This window comes from Salmo salar, chromosome 07 (assembly GCF_965601325.2).
Source record: "Salmo salar chromosome 07, fSalSal1, whole genome shotgun sequence".
Lineage (NCBI taxonomy): Eukaryota > Metazoa > Chordata > Actinopteri > Salmoniformes > Salmonidae > Salmo > Salmo salar.
In genome coordinates, this window is record NC_138297.1 from 15,680,552 (window position 1) to 15,704,496 (window position 23,945).

Below are 23,945 nucleotides of genomic sequence, written 5' to 3' on the forward strand. Positions count from 1 at the left end.
ACATACCGACAAGCCTGGTGCTCAAATAGATTATTGGAGAGAGATTATTTGCTACGAGCCTCATGTCATGAATATGTGTAGCCATCTCGAGCGAACTGCGATATAAAGTGTTTTTTTCTCTCAAAGTTGCCGGGATGTCACGTGCCCTACTTATATTAGTACACTCGTAACAACTTAAGCATTACGAAACGTTTATTCGATCAAATACACCTCACGTAACAAATAAAGCATACATTTTTTTGTTGACCAAATTCGACAGTCATTGACCTCCATACAAAAACTCCTTGCTTGGTGGGCGAAATAACGGGCACGGGAATGCTTCATAATTATACGTTCGGTGAAATCTGTCTCATTGTTCTATCTGTGCGTATACCAACACAGTCTACCCTTAACTATGTAGTACATGAACAAATAAGCACAATGTTTCTAGGTAGTAATAGCACAAACTCACGGCGCATCAAACTCAATAAGAGAGACCTGATGCTACGTCCCTTAACCTCGTTAAACTCGACGCGCCCTGAGTTTGCGCTATTAGTACAAATAAACAACTGCTTATTTGGATGCAGATATCTACTTTACGGTGAGAACGCGAGGTAAATTATCGGACAAGAAAATGCAAATAATCTAGTATTTTATGTACTTCGGTCGGCATAATTCTAAACTCTTATTTTATTTCAATCAGTTACGGATATTGGTTCATCTTGTAGACAGGGAGTGATATGTATTCGCTTGGCCAACTATCAAAGATGTTCTACAACATGTTCTCATCTATCTGTGACAGTATCTTGTATGCTAACGTTAGCAACCCCAGTGAACATTGGGCCTAGATAGCTGCTTGCCGTTAATTATGTGAAAGATTTTCAATAATACCACATCGTGGAAGCACAAGGAAATACATTTATTTCATGACTTAAAGGAGTCACTAAAGACCTGGACCAAAAAGGTCTAAGGCCTCACACTTTACATGGTAAACAAACAACTAAATAGTTACATAACACTTAGCATGTCTTCAGGCCTTAGAGCTTTTTTGTCCAGGCCATGGGTGAATTATGCTGCCTCTGATGTCCCTCTAGCCATTGGCCATGGGCAAGGCTAGTGGTAAGAGCAGCTGACTGTCTCTTTACAGCTCGCACTCTCAGGTCAGTTCCGGTACCTATTTAGTTGGTGTTTGTTTACGCATGTAAAGTGTAACTATTGTTTTCTAAATAGATAACATATGCAAGTCATGGCTGCCTCATGTTAATTGTATATTATTGTAATCAAAAGTCACAGCGGAGGACATGGACCTAACCGGAACAGATGACCATATTGCAGCTAATGGCAGGGGTGAGTATCACCCTAAATAGAGCTTTTCCCTGGGGCATCTGACCCTAAAACAGGGTTTCTCCACCCCCCAGAAGTTCACATTTTTGTTTTAACCCTAATGTAATGTGCGCCTAGTTGGGAAACAAGTTCAGGGAGTGAGTGTTTCAATAAATAAACGCAAAACAATACAAGAGCGCACGGACTTAACACTGGAACATAAACAATAACGCCTGGGGAAGGAACCAAAGGGAGTGACATATATAGGGAAGGTAATCAGAGAGGTGATGGAGTCCAGGTGAGTCTGATGATGTGCAGGTGCGCGTAATGATGGTGACAGGTGTGCGCCATAACGAGCAGCCTGGTGACCTAGAGGCCAGAGGGGGAACACACGTGACACCTAAACAGCCACACCTGATTTAATTTGTCAAAGGCTTGATAATTAGTTGACTAATTGACCCATGCGTGTCAGTTAAGGGTTAAAAATAAAGTGAAACGTCAGGAGGGGCCGAGGAGAGGTTTGGGAAACCCTGCCCTAAAGGAACCCCAAGGGAGATGCCAAGAGCAAAATCTCACATGGGGGATTTCTCAAGGCTAGGATCGTTACACTACTCCTTTAGTTCAGAAAACACAACCTATGCTTCTTTATCACAAATCCCTCACGCCTTAACAGGACATGCTTTTGAGCCTCAAACACTATCCTTCTTCTGCTCATCAAATCAAAGTTTATTTGTCACATGCGCCGAATACAACAGGTGTACACCTTACAGTGAAATGCTTACTTACAGGCTCTGACAAATAGTGCAAAAACCTATTATTCCCATAATAATTTAAGTAAAGAAATAAAACAGTAAAAAGAGTGAAAAAAAACAGTAGCGAGGCTATAAAAGTAGCAAGGCTATATACAGACACCGGTTAGTCAGGCTGATTGAGGTAGTATGTACATGTAGATATGGTTTAAAGTGACTATGCATACATGATGCACAGAGAGTAGCAGTAGTCTAAAAGAGGGGTTGGCGGGTGGTGGGACACTATGCACATAGCCCGGTTAGCCAGTGTGCGGAAGCACTGGTTGGTCGGCCCAATTGAGGTAGTATGTACATGAATGTATAGTTAAAGTGACTATGCATAGATGATAAACAGAGAGAAGCAGCAGCGTAAAAGAGGGGGTGGGGGGGACACAATGCAAATAGTCAGGGTAGCCATTTGATTACCTGTTCAGGAGTCTTATGGCTTGGGGGTAAAAACTGTTGAGAAGCCTTTTTGTCCTAGACTTGGCACTCTGGTACTGCTTGCCATGCGGTAGTAGAGAGAACAGTCTATGACTGGGGTGGCAGGGGTCTTTGACCATTTTTAGGGCCTTCCTCTGACACCGCCTGGTGTTGAGTTCCTGGATGGCAGGCAGCTTAGCCCCAGTGATGTACTGGGCCGTACGCACTACCCTCTGTAGTGCCTTGCGGTCGGAGGCCAAGCAATTGCCGTACCAGGCAGTGATGCAACCAGTCAGGATGCTCTCGATGTTGCAGCTGTAGAACCTTTTGAGGATCTCAGGACCCATGCCAAATCTTTTTAGTTTTCTGAGGGGGAATAGGCTTTGTCGTGCCCTCTTCACGACTGTCTTGGTGTGTTTGGACCATTCTACTTTGTTGTTGATGTGAACGCCAAGGAACTTGAAGCGCTCAACCTGCTCCACTACAGCCCCGTCGATGAGAATGGGTGCCTGCTCGGTCCTCCTTTTCCTGTAGTCCACAATCATCTTCTTAGTCACGTTGAGGGATAGGTTGTTATTCTGGCACCACCCGGCTAGGTCTCTGACCACCTCCCTATAGGCTGTCTCGTCGTTTTCGGTGATCAGGCCTACCACTGTTGTGTCGTCTGCAAACTTAATGATGGTGTTGGAGTCGTGCCTGGCCATGCAGTCGTGGGTGAATAGGGAGTACAGGAGGGGACTGAGCACACACCCCTGGGGAGCTCCAGTGTTGAGGATCAGCTTGGCAGATGTGTTGCTACCTACCCTCACCACCTGGGGGCGGCCTGTCAGGAAGTCCAGGATCCAGTTACAGAGGGAGGTGTTTAGTCCCAGGATCCTTGGCTTAGTGATGAGCTTTGAGGGTACTATGGTGTTGAACGCTGAGCTGTAGTCAATGAATAGCATTCTCACATAAGTGTTCCTTTTGTCCAGGTGGGAAAGGGCAGTGTGGAGTGCAATAGAGATTGGATCATCTGTGGATCTGTTTGGGCGGTATGCAAATTAGAGTGGGTCTAGGGTTTCTAGGATAATGGTGTTGATGTGAGCCATTACCAGCCTTTCAAAGTACTTCATGGCTACGGACGTGAGTGCTACAGGTCTGTAGTCATTTGGGCAGGTTGCGTTTGTGTTCTTGGGCACAGGGACTATGGTGGGCTGCTTGAAACATGTTGGTATTACAGACTCAATCAGGGACATGTTGAAAATGTCAGTGAAGACACCTGTCAGTTGGTCAGCACATGCCCGGAGCACACGTCTTGGTAATCCGTCTGGCCCCGCAGCCTTGTATATGTTGACCTGTTATGGCTAGGGGGCAGTATTTTCACGGCCGGATAAAAAACGTACCCGATTTAATCTGATTATTACTCCTGCCCAGAAACTAGAATATGCATATAATTATTAGATTTGGATAGAAAACAAGTTTCTAAAACTGTTTGAATGGTGTCTGTGAGTATAACAGAACTCATTTGGCAGGCCAAAACCTGAGAAGATTCTGTACAGGAAGTACCCTGTCTGACCATTTCTTGGCCTTCTTGATTATCTCTATCCAAAACAGGGGATCTCTGCTGTTACGTGACACTTCCTACGGCTCCCATGGGCTCTCAGAAGGCGGCAAAAAGCTGAATCGTGGCTTTGCAGGCCCTGGCTGAAAAACATTAGCGCTTTTGGATAGTGGCCGGTCAGAGTACTATGAGACTAAGGCTCGTGCACGAGTTGACTCCATGTTTTTATTATTTCGTCTTTGAACGAAAACCACCACTCCCGGTCGGAATATTATCGCTTTTTTACGAGAAAAATTGCATAAAAATAGATTTTAAACAGCGGTTGACATGCTTCGAAGTACGGTAATGGAATATTTAGAAATTTTCACGAAACGCGTCGGGCGCGTAACCCTTCGTCACCCTTGGATAGTGTCTTGAATGCACGAACAAAACGCCGCTATTTGGATATAACTATGGATTATTTTGAACCAAACCAACATTTGTTATTGAAGTAGAAGTCCTGGGAGTGCATTCTGACGAAGAACACCAAAGGTAATCAAACTTTTCTAATAGTAAATCGGAGTTTGGTCAGGGCTAAACTTGGTGGGTGTCAAAATAGCTAGCCGTGATGGCTGGGCTATCTACTCAGAATATTGCAAAATGTGCTTTCACTGAAAAGCTATTTTAAAATCGGACACCTCGATTGCACAAAGGAGTTCTGTATCTATAATTCTTAAAATAATTGTTATGTTTTTTGTGAACGTTTATCGTGAGTAATTTAGTAAATTCACCGGAAGTGTTCGGTGGGAATGCTAGTTCTGAACGTCACATGCTAATGTAAAAAGCTGGTTTTTGATATAAATATGAACTTGATTGAACAAAACATGCATGTATTGTATAACATAATGTCCTAGGCGTGTCATCTGATGAAGATCATCAAAGGTTAGTTCTGCATTTAGCTGTGGTTTTGTTTTTTGTGACATTATATGCTAGCTTGAAAAATGGGTGTCTGATTATTTCTGGCTTGGTACTCTGCTGACATAATCTAATGTTTTGCTTTCGCTGTAAAGCCTTTTTGAAATCGGACAGTGTGGTTAGATAAAGGAGCGTCTTGTCTTTAAAATGCTGTAAAATAGTCATATGTTTGAAAAATAGAAGTTTTTGTATTTTTGAGGAATTTGTAATTCGCGCCACGCCTATCATTGGATATGGGAGCAGGTGTTCCGCTAGCGGAACGTCTAGATGTAAGAGGTTAAAGGTCTTTCTCACGTCATCTACGGAGAGCGTGATCACACAGTCGTCCGGAACAGGTGATGCTCTCATGCGTGCCTCAGTGTTGCTTGCCTCGAAGCGAGCATAGAAGTGATTTAGCTCGTCTGGTAGGCTCGTGTCACTGGGCAGCTCGTGGCTGTGCTTCCCTTTGTAGTCTGGAATAATTTGCAAGCCCTGCCACATAAGACGAGTGTCGGAGCCGGTGTAGTATGATTCAGTCTTAGCCCTGTATTGACGCTTTGCGTGTTTGATGGTTCGTCGCAGGGCATAGCAGGATTTCTTGTAAGCTTCCAGGTTAGAGTCCCGCACCTTGAAAGCGGCAGCTCTACCCTTTAGCTCAGTGCGAATGTTGCCGGTAATCCATGGCTTCTGGTTGGGGTATGTACGTACAGTCACTGTGGGGACGACGTCCTCAATGCACTTATTGATAAAGCCAGTGACTGATGTGGTGTACTCCTCAATGCCATCGGAAGAATCCAGGAACATGTTCCAGTCTGTGATAGCAAAACAGTCCTGTAGTTTAGCATCTGCTTCATCTAACCACTTTTTTATCGACCGAGTCACTGGTGCTTCTTGCTTTAATTTTTGCATGTAAGCAGGAATCAGAAGGACAGATTTGTGGTCAGATTTACCAAATGGAGGGCGAGGGAGAGCTTTGTACCCGTCTCTGTGTGTGGAGTACAGGTGATCTAGAATTTCTTTCCCTCTGGTTGCACATTTAACATGTTGATAGAACTGATTTAAGTTTCCCTGCATTAAAGTCTCCGGCCACTAGGAGCGCCGCCTCTGGGTGAGAGTAGAAAATGGTAGAAGGGGGTATTTACCTGATGGAGGGTTGAAGCCACGTCGCTTGACCCTAAGGAAATCACACTACACACAACAACCCCGAGAGAGTAAGGGCCTCATCAAGGCTAACGTCGCGCCTACTTGTCAGGCAGCATGACTACCTTGTTAGGACATTTCTAACTACTACTAAATGCAGTTGTAATATACTGACCAATTTTAACTGGCTCACTGACTTTGATTTCAATGTGGGATTAAATACAAAGTAGTGCTATAAGACTTTAAAATCCTCAGACCAATTGACTGTAACCTAAGCCTCTGTCTTGAAGGCATGAACTCTTAGGTTGCATGTTTTCAAAATAGATTTTAAAATGTTATATTACTTCCAAAATAAGAGGAAAAACAGCTAATGTACATTTAAACCACAGTTATGCACATGTAGTCTAACGACATATACAGTGGCTTACAAAACTATTCACCCCCTTGGCATTTTTCCTATTTTGTTGCCTTACAACCTGGAATTAAAATATATTTTTTTAGGGGGTTTGTATCATTTGATCTCTGATTAATGCCCTCCTTGCCTGGTCCGTGAGTTTTGGTGGGTGGCCTTCTCTTGGTAGGTTTGTTGTGGTGCCATATTCTTATTATTTTTTAATAATGGTTCTCCGTGGGATGTTCAATGCTTCAGATATTTTCTTATAACCTAAACCTGATCTGCACTTCTCCACAACTTTGTCCGTGACCTGTTTGGCGCGCTCCTTGGTCTTCATGGTGCCGCTTGCTTAGTGGTGTTGCAGACTCTGGGGCCTTTCAGAACATGTTTATATGAGATCATGTGACAGATCATGTGACACCTAGATTGCACACAGGTGGACTTTATTTAACTAATTATGTGACTTCTGAAGGTAATTGGTTGCACCAGATCTTATTTAGGGGCCTCATAGCAAAGGGGGTGAATACATATGCAGCACCGCTTTTCCATGTAACATTTTTTATTTTTTAAACAAGTTACTTTTTTCATTTCACTTCACCAATTTTGACTATTTTGTGTATGTCCATTACATGAAATCCAAATCAATTTAAATTACAGGTTGTTATGCAACAAAATAGGAAAAATGCCAAGGGGGATGAATACCTTTGCAAGACACTGTACAGTACCAGTCAAAAGTTTGGACACACCTACTCATTTCAGGTTTTTTCTTTATTTTTACTATGTTTTGGGTTATTGAACCAGCAACCCACCTCTCTAATCTCTAGGCCAGTGGTTCCCACTCAAACTCCAGCTGTGTACCCCCTCTAGCACCAGGGTCAGCACACTCTCAAATGCTGTTTTTTGCCATCATTGTAAGCCTGCCACACACACACTATACATTTATTAAACATAAGAATGAGTGTGAGTTTTTGTCACGACCCGGCTCGTGGGAAGTGACAAAGAGCCCTTATAGGACCAGGGCACAAATAATTATATAATAATAATCAATAATTTTGCTCTTTATTTAACCATCTTACATATAAAACCTTATTTGTTCATTGAAAATGGTGAATAACTCACCACAGGTTAATGAGAAGGGTGTGCTTGAAAGGATGCTCATAACTCTGTAACTCTGCAATGTTGGGTTGTATTGGAGAGTGTCTCAGTCTTAAATTATTTTCCACACACAGTCTGTACTTGTATTTAGTTTTCATGCTAGTGAGGGCCGAGAATCCACTCTCACATAGGTACATGGTTGCAAAGGGCATCAGTGTCTTAACAGCGCGATTTGCCAAGGCAGGATACTCTGAGCGCAGCCCAATCCAGAAATCTGACTGGCTTCTGATTAAATAAAATTTTCACAGAACCGCTTGTTGCAATTTTTATGAGGCTCTCTTGTTCAGATATCGGTAAGTGGACTGGAGGCTGGGCATGAAAGGGATAACGAATCCAGTTGTTTGTGTCATCCTTTTCAGGAAAGTACCTGCGTAATTGCGCACCCAACTCACTCAGGTGCTTCGCTCGCTATATCACATTTGACATTGTCCGTAAGCTTGAGTTAATTTGCACACAAAAAAATCATACAATGATGGAAAGACCTGTGTGTTGTCCTTGTTAATGCAGACAGAGAAGAGCTCCAACAGTTAATGTGATTGGATGTTAATTATTTGACTAGGCTACCTGTATTTGACATTGTGTTGTTACTTCGCTGAACACTAGATGGTTTCATTTTATTTTTGGCAGTGAAACGAGGCTACCCAGGCGAGAGAAAAACCTCACCCAAATGTATAGCCCCATTAGAAAATATAAATGTACTGTTTGAAAATGTGAAGAAAAGAAAAAAAAAAGAATATTATTATTTCTTTTGTATTTTTTTAAAATGTCAATCACATTTTTATTGGCGTAACCCCAACGGCATTGTGCGTACCCCAGTTTGAGACTACCTGCTCTATGCTACTTGCCACACCTTGGTGGTTTGATTTGATGTATAATTTTGTGATATCATCTTGCAGTCTGACTCTCTATGTAGTGTTGAGAAGGGCGTCTACGACGGTGTCTTCCTGGAGAAAGACGATGACGTCATCCTTCGTCAAACATGTCCATACAAAGACCAATCATGTAATTATTCTTACAGTTTCAATAGCTTTAATGTCACCCAGTTTAGAACTTGTTTCTTTCATTCCCCTCACCTGGTTGTCTAGGGCTTCATTGAAAGGACAAACCAGCAGACACTAGGCCCTCCATGGAATGAGATTGACACCCCTAATGTAGACTAACCTACCTGCAGAGCCTACCTGCACTATAGGCCTATCTGCGAACTGTTGGCTAGAGCGCCCGTGCCAAGACCAGAGGAGGCACATTTGCTCTTTAATGCAATAGTTTGTGAAAAAACTATCGGTAAAGTTGAAAATGCAATGGAAACACATTGTACATTAGATTTTTATTCGGTACATGAAAACTTAAGCTACACACTGATTTTTATCCGTAACAAGTCAGTTTGGTGGAAATAACCCACTGGTGGGAAAATGCACATATTTTCTTTATGCAGATTTTAGAATATTCGCATGAAAATTTGTCAACAATTGGATGGAAACCTAGCTACTGCTAAACAATATGAGTGGTGTAGGTAAGTGATGAAGTGAAAACCTATAGGAGGATAGCTCTCTACGAGGTGGGATGAGCATGAAATGACAGCAGGCTGTTCAACACTGAGCCATGCTGACTGACAGATGGTGTGGATTGGTACATGGCAATTCAGTCCCACATCATGTGTTATCACTTATTTGGCTAAATGATTATCCATAGTTGCCTCTTTTGATCCAGCCACAGCAGTCTGTAAATGGACTGTTGCCTTGGAGGCAACTTTAAGATGTTAAAACCTTTACAATCCAATTGAACTCTGCCTGTGACATTTTCTCACATCTTATTTTCCTCTCTCTCTCACTCCAGCTGTTCTCAGGAGAGATTTCAGTGTGTGTAGAACATATTTGACCAGGTGGAGTCAGGCTTCTACTTCATTGCCCTGGACCACTACACCAACGAGGCAGAGGACGCCAAGTTTGGACCAGTGAGTCACCAACTAATTTTATGCCTTAAACACCTCAGCACATATAGTATGTATTGCTCCACCTTCCTCAAACTTAAAATCATTGTTCCATACTTTTGTTGACCTTTTTACCAATGTCTATGGATTGTACAATGATTTTAAGTTGGGACTGTAACTCCATACTAAATCTAATTCCATCACTAGTATAGTTCTGCCCTCTCTATAGATTATGCTGATGCCCCACCGTAAGAACCTGGAGCTCTTCACTGGTTCTGTGGGAGGTGACGTGGCCACAAATCAGTGCCTGGGACACCTTACAGTGCTACCACTCTCTGGACAACAGCCAAAGGGTGGTCAAGACATCTACTGCAACTTCATCTTTAGTTTGTCAGCTCTGCTGCACCTGGGAGATAAAGGTGTGGCACCACACTCCCAACAGTCATGTATGCTTAAACATACTTCATCGTTTGTGTGTTTCTTAAAGTGGCAATCAGCAGTTATAACAATAACAAAGCGGTGTCCCCGTCTGTTTCAGTGAAAAGCTTAGGGATGGGGCTGGAGAAATGTAGCCACTCTCAAATTCATAGAGCTATGGATGCAAGGACTGACCATCACGCCTTCTTCTAAAAGCCCAATGGAGGAGACGACCCAAGGTTCCTCGCCTCAGACCTCCTCCAATGGCTTTTGAGAAGGATGCGTGTAGAGAGGAAGTGAGGAGTTAAGCAAAGATGAATTGGGACAGAGTTCATGTCATTGTTTTAGGTGGAAACAGATGTTGAATGATACATTTATTCTGTTTTCACTTATATCTTCTACTTGTGCTCTTTCCACAGATGGCTCTGGCTTGCTGATAACATCTGATCTGACTCCTTGCAATTTGACTCCTGTATTACTGACTGTATTCAATAAAACTTCCAATGCCAAATTGAAATATTTTTTGATTCTGTAACTGATAGACAATGGTAATTCCAAATCAGACAATTACAATAAAAAAAAAATCTGTTTTCCTAGGTGCAATGTTTGGTGAATGCATGGTGTTGTTTTATCCTCAGTCCTCCTTTGAACGCTGTGTAGTAATTCAGTTCTAAACGACCATCATCGAGTCCATCAAATCAAATGTACATTGTCACATGCTTCGTAAACAACAGGTGTAGACTAACAGTGAAATGCTGACTTATGGCCCTTTCCAACAATGCTTCGCTATACACACGGGTACCGAGTCGATGTGGAGGCTTACGATAAAATGGAGGTAGATAGGTGTATATATACAGTGGGGGAAAAAAGTATTTGATCCCCTGCTGATTTTGTACGTTTGCCCACTTACAAAGAAATGATCAGTCTATAATTTTAATGGTAGGTTTATATGAACAGTGAGAGACAGAATAACAACAAAAAATCCAGAAAAACACGTCTAAAATGTTATAAATTGATTTGCATTTTAATGAGGGAAAAATAAATAAATAAGTATTTGACATTCTGCAAAACACGAGTTGGCAATCACAGAGGTCATTCTGCAAAACCCTTGTTGGCAATCACAGAGGTCAGACGTTTCTTGTAGTTGGCCACCAAGTTTGCACATATCTCATTAGGGACTTGGTCCCACTCCTCTTTGCAGATCTTCTCCAAGTCATTAAGGTTTCGAGGCTGACGTTTGGCAACTCGAACCTTCAGCTCCCTCCACAGATTTCCTATGGGATTAAGGTCTGGAGACTGGCTAGGCCACTCCAGGACCTTAATGTGCTTCTTCTTGAGCCACTCCTTTGTTGCCTTGGCCGTGTGTTTTGGGTCATTGTCATGCTGGAATACCCATCCACCACCCATTTTCAATGCCCTGGCTGAGGGAAGGAGGTTCTCACCCAATATTTGACAGTACATGGTCCCGTCAAATGATGCGGTGAAGTTGTCCTGTCCCCTTAGCAGAAAAACACCCCCAAAACATAATGTTTCCACCTCCATGTTTGATGGTGGAGATGGTGTTCTTGGGGTCATAGGCAGCATTCCTCCTCCTCCAAACACGGCGAGTTGAGTTGATGCCAAAGAGCTCCATTTTGGTCTCATTTGACCACAACATTTTCACCAGTTGTCCTCTGAATCATTCAGATGTTCATTGGCAAACTTCAGACGGGCATGTATATGTATTCTTGAGCAGGGGGACCTTGCGGGCGCTGCAGGATTTCAGTCCTTCACGGCGTAGTGTGTTACCAATTGTTTTCTTGGTGACTATGGTCCCAGCTGCCTTGAGATCATTGACAAGATCCTCCCGTGTAGTTCTGGGCTGATTCCTCACCGTTCTCATGCTCATTGCAACTCCACGAGGTGAGTTCTTGCATGGAGCCCCAGACCGAGGGATATTGACAGTTCTTTTGTGTTTCTTCCATTTGCGAATAATCGCACCAAATGTTGTCACCTTCTCACCAAGCTGCTTGGCGATGGTCTTGTAGCCCATTCCAGCCTTGTGTTGGTCTACAATCTTGTCCCTGACATCCTTGGAGAGCTCTTTGATCTTGGCCATGGTGGAGAGTTTTGAATCTGATTGATTGATTGCTTCTGTGGACAGGTGTCTTTTATACAGGTAACAAGCTGCGGTTAGGGCACACCCTTTAAGAGTGTGCTCCTAATCTCAGCTCATTACCTGTATAAAAGACACCTGGGAGCCAGAAATCTTTCTGATTGAGAGGGGGTCAAATACTTATTTCCCTCATTACAATGCAAATCAATTTATAACATTTTTGACATGCGTTTTTCTCTATATTTTTGTTGTTATTCTGTCTCTCACTGATCAAATAAACGTACAATTAAAATTATAGACCGATAATTTCTTTGCCAGTAGGCAAACGTACAAAATCAGCAGGGGATCAAATACTTTTTCCCCCCACTGTAGGTGGGGATAAGGTTACTAGGCAACAGGATATATACAGTACCAGTCAAAAGTTTGGACACACCTACTCATTCAATGGTTTTTATTTCATTTAAAAAAATGTTATACATTGTAGAATAATAGTGAAGACATCAAAACTATGAAATAACACATATGGAGTCTTGTAGTAACCAAAAAAGTGTTAAACAAATCAAAATATAAATTATATTTGAGATTCTTCAAATAGCCACCCTTTGCTTTGATGACAGCTTTGCACACTCTTGGCATTCTCTCAAACAGGTTCATGAGGTAGTCACCGGGAATGCATTTCAATAAATAAATTAAAAGTTAATTTGTGGAATTTCTTTCCTTCTTAATGCGTTTTAGCCAATCAGTTGTGTTGTGACAAGGTAGGGATGATATACAGAAGGTAGCCCTATTTGGTATTTGGTAAGACATGAAGGTCAGTCAATATGGAATATTTCTAGAACTTTGAAAGTTTCTTCAAGTGCAGTCGCAAAAACCATCGCTATGCTGAAACTGGCTCTCATGAGGACCGCCACAGAAATGGAAGACCCAGAGTTACCTTTGTTGCAGAGGATAAGTTCATTAGTTACCAGCCTCAGAAATTGCAGCCCAAATAAATGCTTCACAGAGTTCAAGTAACAGACATCTCAACATCAACTGTTCAGAGGAGACTGTGTGAATCAGGCCTTCATGGTCAAATTGCTGCAAATAAACCACTACTAAAGGATACCAATAATAAGAAGAGATTTGCTTGGGCCGAGAAACACGAGCAATGGACATTAGATCTGTGTAAATTTGTCCTTTGGTCTAGAGTCCAATTTTGAGATTTTTGGTTCCAACCGCCGTGTCTTTGTGAAACGCAGAGTAGGTAAACGGATGATCTCCGCATGTATATTTCCCATCGTAAAGCATGGAGGAGGTGGTGTTATGGTGTGGGGTGCTGTGCTGGTAACACTGTCTGTAATTTATTTAGAATTTAAGGCACACTTAACCAGCATGGCTACCACAGCATTCTGCAGCGATACACCATCCCATCTGATTTGTGCTTAGTGGGACTATCATTTGTTTTTCAACAGGACAATGACCCAAAACACACCTCCAGGTTGTGTAAGGTCTATTTGACCAAGAAGGAGAGTGATGGTGCTGCATCAGATGACCTGGCCTCCACAATCACCCGACCTTAACCTAATGGAGATGGTTTGGGATGAGTTGGACCACAGAGTGAAGGAATAGCACCCAACAAGTGCTCTGCATATGTGGGAACTCCTTCAAGACTGTTGGAAAAACATTCCTCATGAAGCTGGTTGAGAGAATGCCAAGAGTGTGCAAAGCTGTCATGAAGGCAAACGGTGGCTACTTTGAAGGATCTAAAATATATTTTGATTTGTTTTTGGTTAGTACATGATTCCATATGTGTTATTTCATAGTGTTGATGTCTTCACTACTATTCTACAATGTAGAAATATAGTAAAAATAAAGACAAAAACTTGAATGAGTAGGTGTGTCCAAACATTTGACTGGTACTGTGTATATATATATATGTATGTATATATATATTTAGCTAAACAGGTGGGGCTCAAAACTTACTCCTAAAACTGTTACTTGCGACAAGTGAATAGCTGGCTTTTAGCGTGGTGCTGACCGGTAACAAGCTTGTGTCAAATTCGATTCGAAAGTCGAACATGCATGAGATGGCCTGCACAAGAAAGATGAAACAGCATGAGCAAACACTGAGTTGAAGGACGGGTCTCCACTGTCTATATGTACTGTTTAAAACATATTTATTTTTGATCTGATTTTCTTCTTGCACAATGTCACACCTGTCCTTTGCTCGCTTGACCACATTTATTCTCTCACAACTCAGTGTCTGCTCATGCAGATGTTTCATCTTGCTTGTACAGGCAATCTCATGCGAGTTTCACTTTTTAATCGAATTTGACACTTTACTGAAGCTTCTTACCAGTAAGCACCACGCTAAATACTTGGCTCAAGTGGCAATCTGAGGAGTCAGTTTCACATATCACCATTTGCTACACATATGGATGCAACATTTCGGGAATGTTTTCAAGGTATCCTGGTTGGAGTATTCAGGATCCCTTCTCATTCCCTCATAATTCTGTAAAACCTCCATCCGAGATTTCGGGAAAAACAGGGATTGTTTTTAAAAGTTCCAATAATTTTGCAAGGCTAGTCATGCACATATCCAGTTTTTTGTTATTGCCGGTGGGGTGCTATGATGAGGCATCGCCAATAGGCGGGACTTTGAGACAGTGGATTGAGCTAAACCATAGCATTGTGAACCACATAGCAGAGCACACGTGAGTTAGTACGGCTCTAGCGATCAACAGAAATGAGGGTAGCCTAAGCGGCAACAGGCATTTATTTTAACTTGGTGCTAAGTGCAGGCGGTAGTAAGTTGCACGGGCAGAAATGTGCATTTGGGACCTGTAGCATCAACTCCAACGGATCTCTTATCTGAAACTTATGACTTCATTTTCCGAATAATTTTCAGCGTTTTTTTCCAAGGACTTGCAAGTGCTTGCATGGGCTTTATCGTTTGGTTTAGGGGCTACCAAAAAGGCTATACCCTATCAGTTAGATCATCGGAACAGCCAGCCTACAAGGTCTGGTAATTTGTTTATGAAAGGTATCCTGGCACACAGTCTGACATTATTGACTGGACAGACATTTCGTGTGATGGGACTCTCCAAACTCTGAAGGTAAGACATCTATCTCTAGTCCACAGCAGAGTGCAGGGGTATACACCTGCGATGTAATGCATGACCCGCGTTATTTTATTACCTTTACACATGACTGATTTCTCGTGGTTTGGACGGCTCTTGGCATCACTCAACTCACTTTTCTCTTTACCTCATAAGGCAAGCTTGTGGAGGGTTATTTGAAAAGAGGCAAGCTGTGACGCAAGTTATATTTGAATAGTGTTTTCTTTTCCAATGGCTCTTTCAATGATCCCCAATTTGCGCAATGATTGGATATGATTTACGGGCAATCGCGCAAGAGAGGGTTAATCATGTAAACTCATGCAGTGGGTATGTACTGTGCTTCATACATCATAACCACACACATTTCCCCATGAAATCAAATTATCAGTGAACAGTAGGCAGTGGCGCGTTATTGCATTCTCTAGCAAACCGCACCTTTGTGGTTTTCACAGTAGACGAGTACCAGGGTGAGCGTATTCTCACGCCTATTGGATGAAATAGATAGGCTATATTTGTGTATGAGACAGACAGGGTTATCACGTTAAGACTGCCATAGATAATGTTACCACAGCTGTTTAGTCTGGGCTGGCTATTCTACCCTCTTTGTAATTAGGGAGGTACAATAGCAGCTATAGACCTCATTACATCATTGTTCAACACGGAGCAACTCACTGTATGGCTATTTATCTATACTGAACAAAAATATAAACACAACATGCAACAATTTAAAAGATTTTGCTGAGTCACAGTTCATATAAGGAAATCCGTCAATTGAAATGAATTAGGCCCTAATTAGGCCCTAATCTATGGATTTCACATACTGGGCAGGGGCGCATCCATGGGTGGGCATGGGAAGGCATAGGCCCACCCACTTGGGAGCCAGGCCGACCCACTGGGGTACCAGGCTCAGCCAATCAGAATTAGTATGAATAATATATATGTAAAAAAAAAATCAGTTTGTCTGTGATGTGTACGCCGACGAACTTAAAACTTTCCACCTTCTCCACTACTGTCCCGTCGATGTAGATAGGGGGCTGCTCCCTCTGCTGTTTCCTGAAGTCCACGATCATCTCCTTTGTTTTGTTGACATTGATTGAGAGGTTATTTTCCTGACACCACACTCCAAAGGCCCTCACCTCCTCCCTGTAAGCCGTCTCGTCGTTGTTGGTAATCAAGCCTACTACTGTAGCGTCGTCTGCAAATTTGATGATTGAGTTGGAGGCGTGCATGGCCACGCAGTCATGGGTGAACAGGGAGTACAGGAGAGGGCTGAGAATGCACCCTTGTGGGGCCTCAGTGTTGAGGATCAGCGGGGTGGAGATGTTGTTTCCTAACCTCACCACCTGGAGGCGGCCCGTCAAAGTCCAGGACCCAGTTGCACAGGGCGGGTCGAGACCCAGGGTACAGGGTACAAGGGCAATAATAGCTACACAGCACACGTGCACTAACTATTAGGTCTAATGTTATTCATAAGCGCTTTGGAGTGCTGCTACCCACCACTGATTACAGCATATAAATCTCTATACACAGTGATATGAATCAGCTATGAGCATTGGGTTACATTCCAGTCTGTGCACCATGCTATGTGTGGCTCCGCAGGTCAAACCCAGGCTTACTTTGTTTGGGTATCAGTCCACCGGCCTCATTAGTGGGTTTTGACCAGAGCGACGCCTCATCTTGACAAGGCTTCGCTCCAACGCTTAATTCCGCCGCGTCTCCAACGCTGCGCTTGAAATATGCATAAAGTTCAACCTTTTCTACCGCTCCACTAGTAGGGTCCTCGCCGCTCACCTTCCCACAATCCCCTGCACATTTTCTCTGTGTGCCCTTGTTGAAAATGAATGGGGGTGGAACTTCTGCTGAATTCACTGTTGGAGAAAACCCCTACATTACTCTGTGTGTGTGGGAGCGCAGACAGGGCCGTGGGCGGCTTGACTCCACCGGCTCTGTCAGGCACTTTCCTCCAACTGTCCACGGAGCAGCGGGGATTAGGACAGGGCCTGGTGTTCTGGATGTTTTTTTTTGGTCTGCAGCCTCACTGATTTGACCTGCTAGGATGTTTTCTGTCAGACTTAAAGCTGCAATATGTAACTTTTTGAGCAACCAAATCCACATAAAAATGTGAGTTATAAATCTGTCATTCTCATTGAATGCAAGTCTAAGTAGCGGTAGATCTGTTCTATGTGCACAATTTCTATGCTTCCCGTTCTTAAGTTTCATGTTGGCGTCTTTTACTTTCAGTTTTGTACACCAGCTTCAAAAAGCTGAAAATACAATACTTTTGGTTATGGAAAAGATATTTCACAGCGGTTAGATGTTACAATTATTCTCTACACTATACTTGCTTGTTTTGTCACAAACTGAAATTCGGCGAACTATTAGAATTGTAACAACCAAAGCCTTTAAGGCTTTGACTTGTAAGTCTGTCTGTCTGGGGGTTTTCAATAAAGCTTCTGACAAAGAACATTACAGCAATACAGTGGGATGATGGGAGATATACACTACATGGCCAAACGTATGTGGACACCTGCTCGTCGAACATCTCATTCCAAAATCATGGGCATTAATATGGAGTTGGTCCCTCTTTGCTGCTATAACAGCTTCCACTCTTCTGGGAAGGCTTCCTACTAGATGTTGGAAAATTGCTGCAGGGACTTGCTTCCATTCAGCCAAAAGAGCATTATTGAGGTTGGCCACTGATGTTGGGTGAATATGCCTGGCTCGCTGTCGGCGTTCCAATTAATCTCAAAGGTGTTCGATGGGGTTGAGGTCAGGGCTCTGTGCAGGCCAGTCAAGTTCTTCCAGACTGATCTCGACCAGTGGTGGAAAAAGTACCCAATTGTCATACTTGAGTAAATGTATAGATACCGTAATAGAAAGTTACTCTAGTAAAAGTGAAAGTCAGCCAGTAAAATACTACTTGAGTAAAAGTATTTGGTTTTAAATATACTTAAATATCAAAAGTAAATGTAATTGCTCAAATATACTTAAGTATCAAAAGTAAAAGTATAAATCCTTATATTAATCAAATCAAAATGTATTTGCCACATGCACCGACTAAAAGAGGTGTAGACCTTACCGTGAAATGCTTACTTACAAACCCTTAACCAACAATGCAGTTTTAAGAAAAGTAAAGTTAAGAAAATATTTACTAAAGTAACAGAATCCAATAACGAGGCTACAGTATATACAGGGCGTACAGGTGCCGAGTCAATGTCTTGGGGAACAGGTCAGATGAGGTAATTGAGGTAATATGTACATGTAGGTAGGGGTAAAGGGGCAGACTGTTTTTAAAATGTATGAATAGCCAGGGGCACACTCCAACACTCAGACATTATTTACAAAAGATGCATTTGTGTTTAGTGAGTTTGCCAGAGGCAGTAGGGATCACCACGTGTTCTCTTGATAATTGCACGAATTTGACTATTTTCCTGTCCTGCTAAGCATTCAAAATGTAACGAGTACTTTTGGTTGACAGGGAAAATGTATGGTGTAAAAAGTACAATATTTTCTTTAGGAATGTAGTGAAGTAAAAGTTGTCCAAAATATAAATAGTAAAGTACAGATACACCAACCGAGGAAAGACGATCTTTACGCGCTACACGCTTCGGCACTCGGCGGTCCCGTTCTGTGAGCTTGTGGGGCAGCTCTAGCAGGGCAGAAATTTGACGAACTGACTTGTTGGAAAAGTGGCATCCTATGACGGTGCCACGTTGAAAGTCGCTGAGCTCTTCAGTAAGGTCATTCCACTGCCAATGTTTGTCTATGGAGATTGCATGGCTGTGTGCTCGATTTTTATACACCTGTCAGCAGCGGTTGTGGCTGAAATAGCCGGATCCTCTAATTTGAAGGGGTGTCCACATACCATGTAGTGTATATGTACAGGTCTTCTAAAGTCAAACCTTATCAGCTTGTTTTGGCGAGATTCTGTTCAAGTTGCATGACGAGCTGAGTGTTTATGTTGTTGATTAACTGCTGCAATTATTTTAATATTGGGTAACATGCTTCTTACTCTGCTCTTTTTGCGAATCCGTTTCTGATTGAGAGAATTGCGCCATCATGTAAAATATGTTTTTATCCATCCACTGTCCTTGCATCCATCCACTGTCCTCCCTTTAGCCACCGCACATAGTATGCAGCACTTTCAATACAAACGCCATTGCACAATCAAATCAGACAATTAGTCAAAATCAAAACAACCAATTTCTTAGTTGATTGATCCATGTGCCATTTACTTTATATTATGCCTTCTTCTTGCGCTATGTTCCTTCAAAGGCCCACTGAGAGAAGTGTTTGAACCCTGGTTCTCCTGCATGCTGCCAGATCGTTATCCCTCTGAGCTGAAGCCAGCGCATTAGCTCAGGAGTTAACGCAAGTCTTTAGATCTCAGGCAAGGTTACTCATTGGCTCATTCACCAATTGCCTACCCTGTATCTATTCCCCAGGTCGTTGCTGTAAATGAGAATGTGTTCTCAGTCAATTTACCGGAACCAATAAAATACTTAATGGGGTGGGTAAATCCATCAAAAGAACCTCCGTTACATGTGGCGTGATAGAACCTACAAGTCATTTGTTTGGTGATCCACACCTCAGCAGCATGAACAAAAGGAATTCACAAGGGTGGGTGTGATGGATAGTTAGGAAATAGATCTCTCCCCGTATATACAGTAACTCACCTCCTCTCTCCTCTTTCTGCGGGCACATTGCCTCTCCCAAAGCCTCCTAGAGCAGCCAGCGACCTCTCTGACTTGCGTCAACGCCGCCATGCCCCAGTGCCTTGTTAGGCAAACTGGCCTTAATTGGATTCTTTGTAAAGGGCTAATTTATGCCAAAGGACTGAGATCTGGTTAGAGGAGGAGGGGGGGGGGGGGGAGGGAGAAGGAAAGTGGTGGTGGGGGGTGGTGGTAGAGAGGGATTTAGGAGTGGAGGAGAGTGAGAAAGAGAAGGATGGAAGAAGGAAGTACAGAAGCTGATCAGTAGAAAGACAGAGGAAGTAAAATCAATCTCAGGAGAGCAAAATAAACCAACAAAGAAAGTAATTACAGGGAAGCAGCTAACCAGAGGCATGCAGTCACATCACTGGGGTACGCTTCACTGCCTCCTCTCCTACTCTCTCCCTCCTCTCGTTCTCTTTCACTTTTTCTTTCTTTCCCTCCCTTCCTCCATCTCCTACTTTCTCTACCTCTATTTCTCTCCCTCATTCGTTCATCTCTCTCTCTCGCCTTCACTCCCCCACACGTTCCTGAGAGGAGCCAGAGAGGACCTGGGCAATTTCATCCTGTCAGTGCTCCTTTCACCTTAAAGGGCAAAAGCAGCCAGGTGATACATAGTCAATGAGGTGGCTGGGAGAACAAATGGAAAGACAATGGGTGACCACACAGGAGTATCTGCCCTGTTGAGTAGTAAAAGCAGAGTATTGATGCTTATTCTGACTAGAGTGCACTGTCTACATCCAGTATCTGCAACAGGTGTGAAAGTATACGCTTCACTTGTTTAAACTAATTTACCATACTCCTGCAATAGAGCGTGTGTTCGTACATTTCATTATTCCTGTTTTGACCTCAGTTTATGTCTGTGTCCACAAAAATCCACACAGAGACCCTTCTATTGCTCAGTGTTTATCTAATAGCTAGATACAAATGTGGACTTTTCAGAGTTATCTTCATTCCTATCATGCCCCAAGTCCCCATCTTGCACACAGCCATAGCAGAGATGGAAGAGCAAGCAAGACACCCTACTCTGAGGTTTTTTTCTGGTTCAATGAAAGTCAATGAACTAAGTAGACCAGACCCAGCTGCTATTGCGTTGGTGTCTATGGGAGACCCACCCCATTAAGTAGACCGGAACTCTGTAGTGCCTTGCGGTCGGAGCCCGAGCAGTTCCCATACCAGGCAGTGATGCAACCAGTCAGGATGCTCTCGATGGTGCAACTGTAGAACCTTTTGAGGATCTAATGACCCATGCAAAATCTTTTCAGTCTCCTGAGGGGGAATAGGTTTTGTTGTGCCCTTTTCACGACTGTCTTGGTGTGCTCGGACCATGGTAGTTTGTTGGTGATGTGGACACCAAGGAAGCTCTCAACCTGCTCCACAACAGCCCCGTCGATGAGAATGGGGGCGTGCTCGGTTCTATTTTTCCTGTAGTTAACAATCATCTCCTTTGTCTTGATCACATTGAGAGAGGTTGTTGTCCTGGCACCACACGGCCAGGTCTCTGACCTCCTCCCTCAAGACCGTCGTTGATCAGGCCTACCACTGTTGTGTCATCAGCAAATTTAATGATGGTGTTGGAGTCGTGCCTGGCCAGTCAGTCATGAGTGAACAGTGAGTACAGGAGGGGACTGAGCACACACCCCTGAGGTGCCCCTGTGTTGAGGATCACCGTGGCGGATGTGTTGTTACCACCTACCCTTACCACCTGGGGGCGGCCTGTCAGGAAGTCCAGGATCCAGTTGCAGAGGGAGGTGTTTAGTCCCAGGGTCCTTAGCTTATTGATGAGCTTTGAGGGCACTATGGTGTTGAACGCTGAGCTGTAGTCAATTAATAGCATTCTCACATAGGCGTTCCTTTTGTCCAGGTGGGAAAGGGCAGTGTGGAGTGCAATAGAGATTGCATCATCTGTGGATCTGTTGGGGCGGTATGCACATTAGGGTGGGTCTAGTGTTTCTGGGATAATGGTGTTGATGTGAGCCATTACCAGCCTTTCAAAGCACTTCATTTCATGGCTACAGACGTGAGTGCTACGTGTTGGTAGTCATTTAGGCAGTTTACCTTAGTGTTCTTGGGCACAGGGACTATGGTGGTCTGCTTAAAACATGTTGGTATTACAGACTCGGACAGGGAGAGGTTGAAAATGTCAGTGAAGACACTTGCCAGTTGGTCAGCGCATGCTCGCAGTACACGTCCTGGTAATCCGTCTGGCCCTGCGGCCTTCAGATCGGCTGCGGAGAGCGTGATCACACAGTCTTCTGGAACAGCTGGTGCTCTCATGCATGTTTCAGTGTTATTAGTTTAGCTCGTCTGGTAGGCTCGTGTCACTGGGCAGCTCTCGGCTGTGCTTCCCTTTGTAGTCTGTAATGGTTTGCAAGCCCTGCCACATCCGACGCGTGTCAGAGCCGGTGTAGTACCACTCGATCTTAGTCCTGTATTGATGCTTTGCCTGTTTGATGGTCCGTCGGAGGGCATAGCGGGATTTCTTATAAGCTTCCGGGTTAGAGTCCCGTTCCTTGAAAAGCGGAAGCTCTAGCCTTTAGCTCAGTGAGGGTGCTGCTTGCAATCCATGGCTTCTGGTTGGGGTATGTACTAGAGGTCGGCCGATTATGATTTTTCAACACGGATACCGATTATTGGAGGACCAAAGAAAGCTGATACCAATTAATCGGACTAATTCTCAGAATGCAGCCCGACCTTGGGCCCCTCTTTCTCCTCTTCACACAGATCACGGGGAGGGGGGCCTATTCCCGAGGAAGCAGTATATTCTTTGCGTCGGGCTCGTCAGATTCATGGACTCTGCTAGTTCGTGGTGAGTAATCACAGTCCTGAGAGACGGTAGCGGCAACATTGTGTACAAAATAAGTAAAAGATTAAGATCCAAACAACGCAAATAAACAAACAAAAAAACACAATCGGCTGGGGGCATGTAAAACGTCTGCCTTCTCTGGCGCCATCTAGAGAAAACGCAGTATGTGTGGTTGGCTTTTAAACAAGACTAAAGAAAAGGGAGGTATGTGACTTTAATACTAGACATTACTCGTTGTTACTTGAGAATGTCAATGGAACTGATTCATAGTTCTCTGCGTTCAAATAGTAATTGTCTTCGTACAAATAACTTTATCTGCGCTTGATTGAGCTTGCCCAGGGGAGCAAATGGAACCAACGGAGTAGTCCCAAAAGTGCAAACCCTCAATCAAAAAACCGTATTTGAAAGCAAATTAATATTATTTAATCCCAGGTCTGTACTGGCGTTTTGAGTGAGGATATTTTGAGGATGTCCTCCTGGGATAGTCAAAGCTTATCTCGGTCTATAATGCATGTATCATATTGGCTATAGTGGACCTGGTGCTGTTCGTCATCTGCCCGCGGGGTAAAAAAATTGTCCCATATTTGCATTGTGGGGAGTTTAATGATAGCTGGCTGAGAGACGGTTAGCCTGCCTCAGGGACCACGACAGTCCATCAATAACAGGTAGCAAATTCTGAAACTCTCAATTCAGCACTGCGGGGAGTTAGAGACAGAAGAGAGGAATGATGAAGGGGGGGGAGAGAGAGAAATGAAAGAAAAACAAGTGTCTTGGCATAGTGCCTTGTGGGTAGTTACCGTAACCAGGCCGAGGCGAGTCATTTCTCAGTTGATCTGTCACTCTCGTCTTGCTCTGGGTGCGTGTGTTCTCATCTCACACATCTTTCAGCATAGAAATAGGAGTACCGAATCAAATTTTATTGGTCACATACACATGTTTAGCGGATGTTATTGCAGGTGTAGCGAAATTCTTGTGTTTCTAGCTCCGACAGTGCAGTAATATCTAAGAAGTAATATCTAACAATTTAACAACAATACACACACATCTAAAATAATGGAATTAAGAATATATATATATATATATATATATATATATATATATATATATATATATTTTTATTTTTATATTTGGACGAGCAATGTCGGCGCAGTACAGATTAAAATAGGGTAGAATGGAATAGAATACAGTATATACATATGAGATGAGTAATGCAAA

The 23,945-nt window shown here is 43.2% G+C and overlaps 1 protein-coding gene and 1 long non-coding RNA gene across 3 annotated transcripts in view; both read left to right on the forward strand.

The window, feature by feature from the left end:
- The first annotated feature begins 111 nt into the window (after nt 1-111).
- LOC106608600 (uncharacterized) lies at nt 112-10,536 on the forward strand. The gene is made up of 5 exons (XR_006770567.2): nt 112-1,326; nt 8,572-8,677; nt 9,509-9,626; nt 9,832-10,021; nt 10,141-10,536. It is a non-coding gene; the product is annotated as an uncharacterized LOC106608600 (long non-coding RNA).
- Nucleotides 10,537-14,774: 4,238 nt separating this feature from the next.
- The window catches only part of LOC106608563 (RAS guanyl-releasing protein 2), a 54,826-nt gene continuing 45,655 nt past the window's right edge, over nt 14,775-23,945 (forward strand). For both annotated transcript variants that reach the window (XM_045721568.2, XM_045721566.2), the window contains exon 1: nt 14,775-15,209. The gene's annotated coding sequence lies outside the window, so the exon portion shown is untranslated. The remainder of the gene's footprint in view (nt 15,210-23,945) is intronic.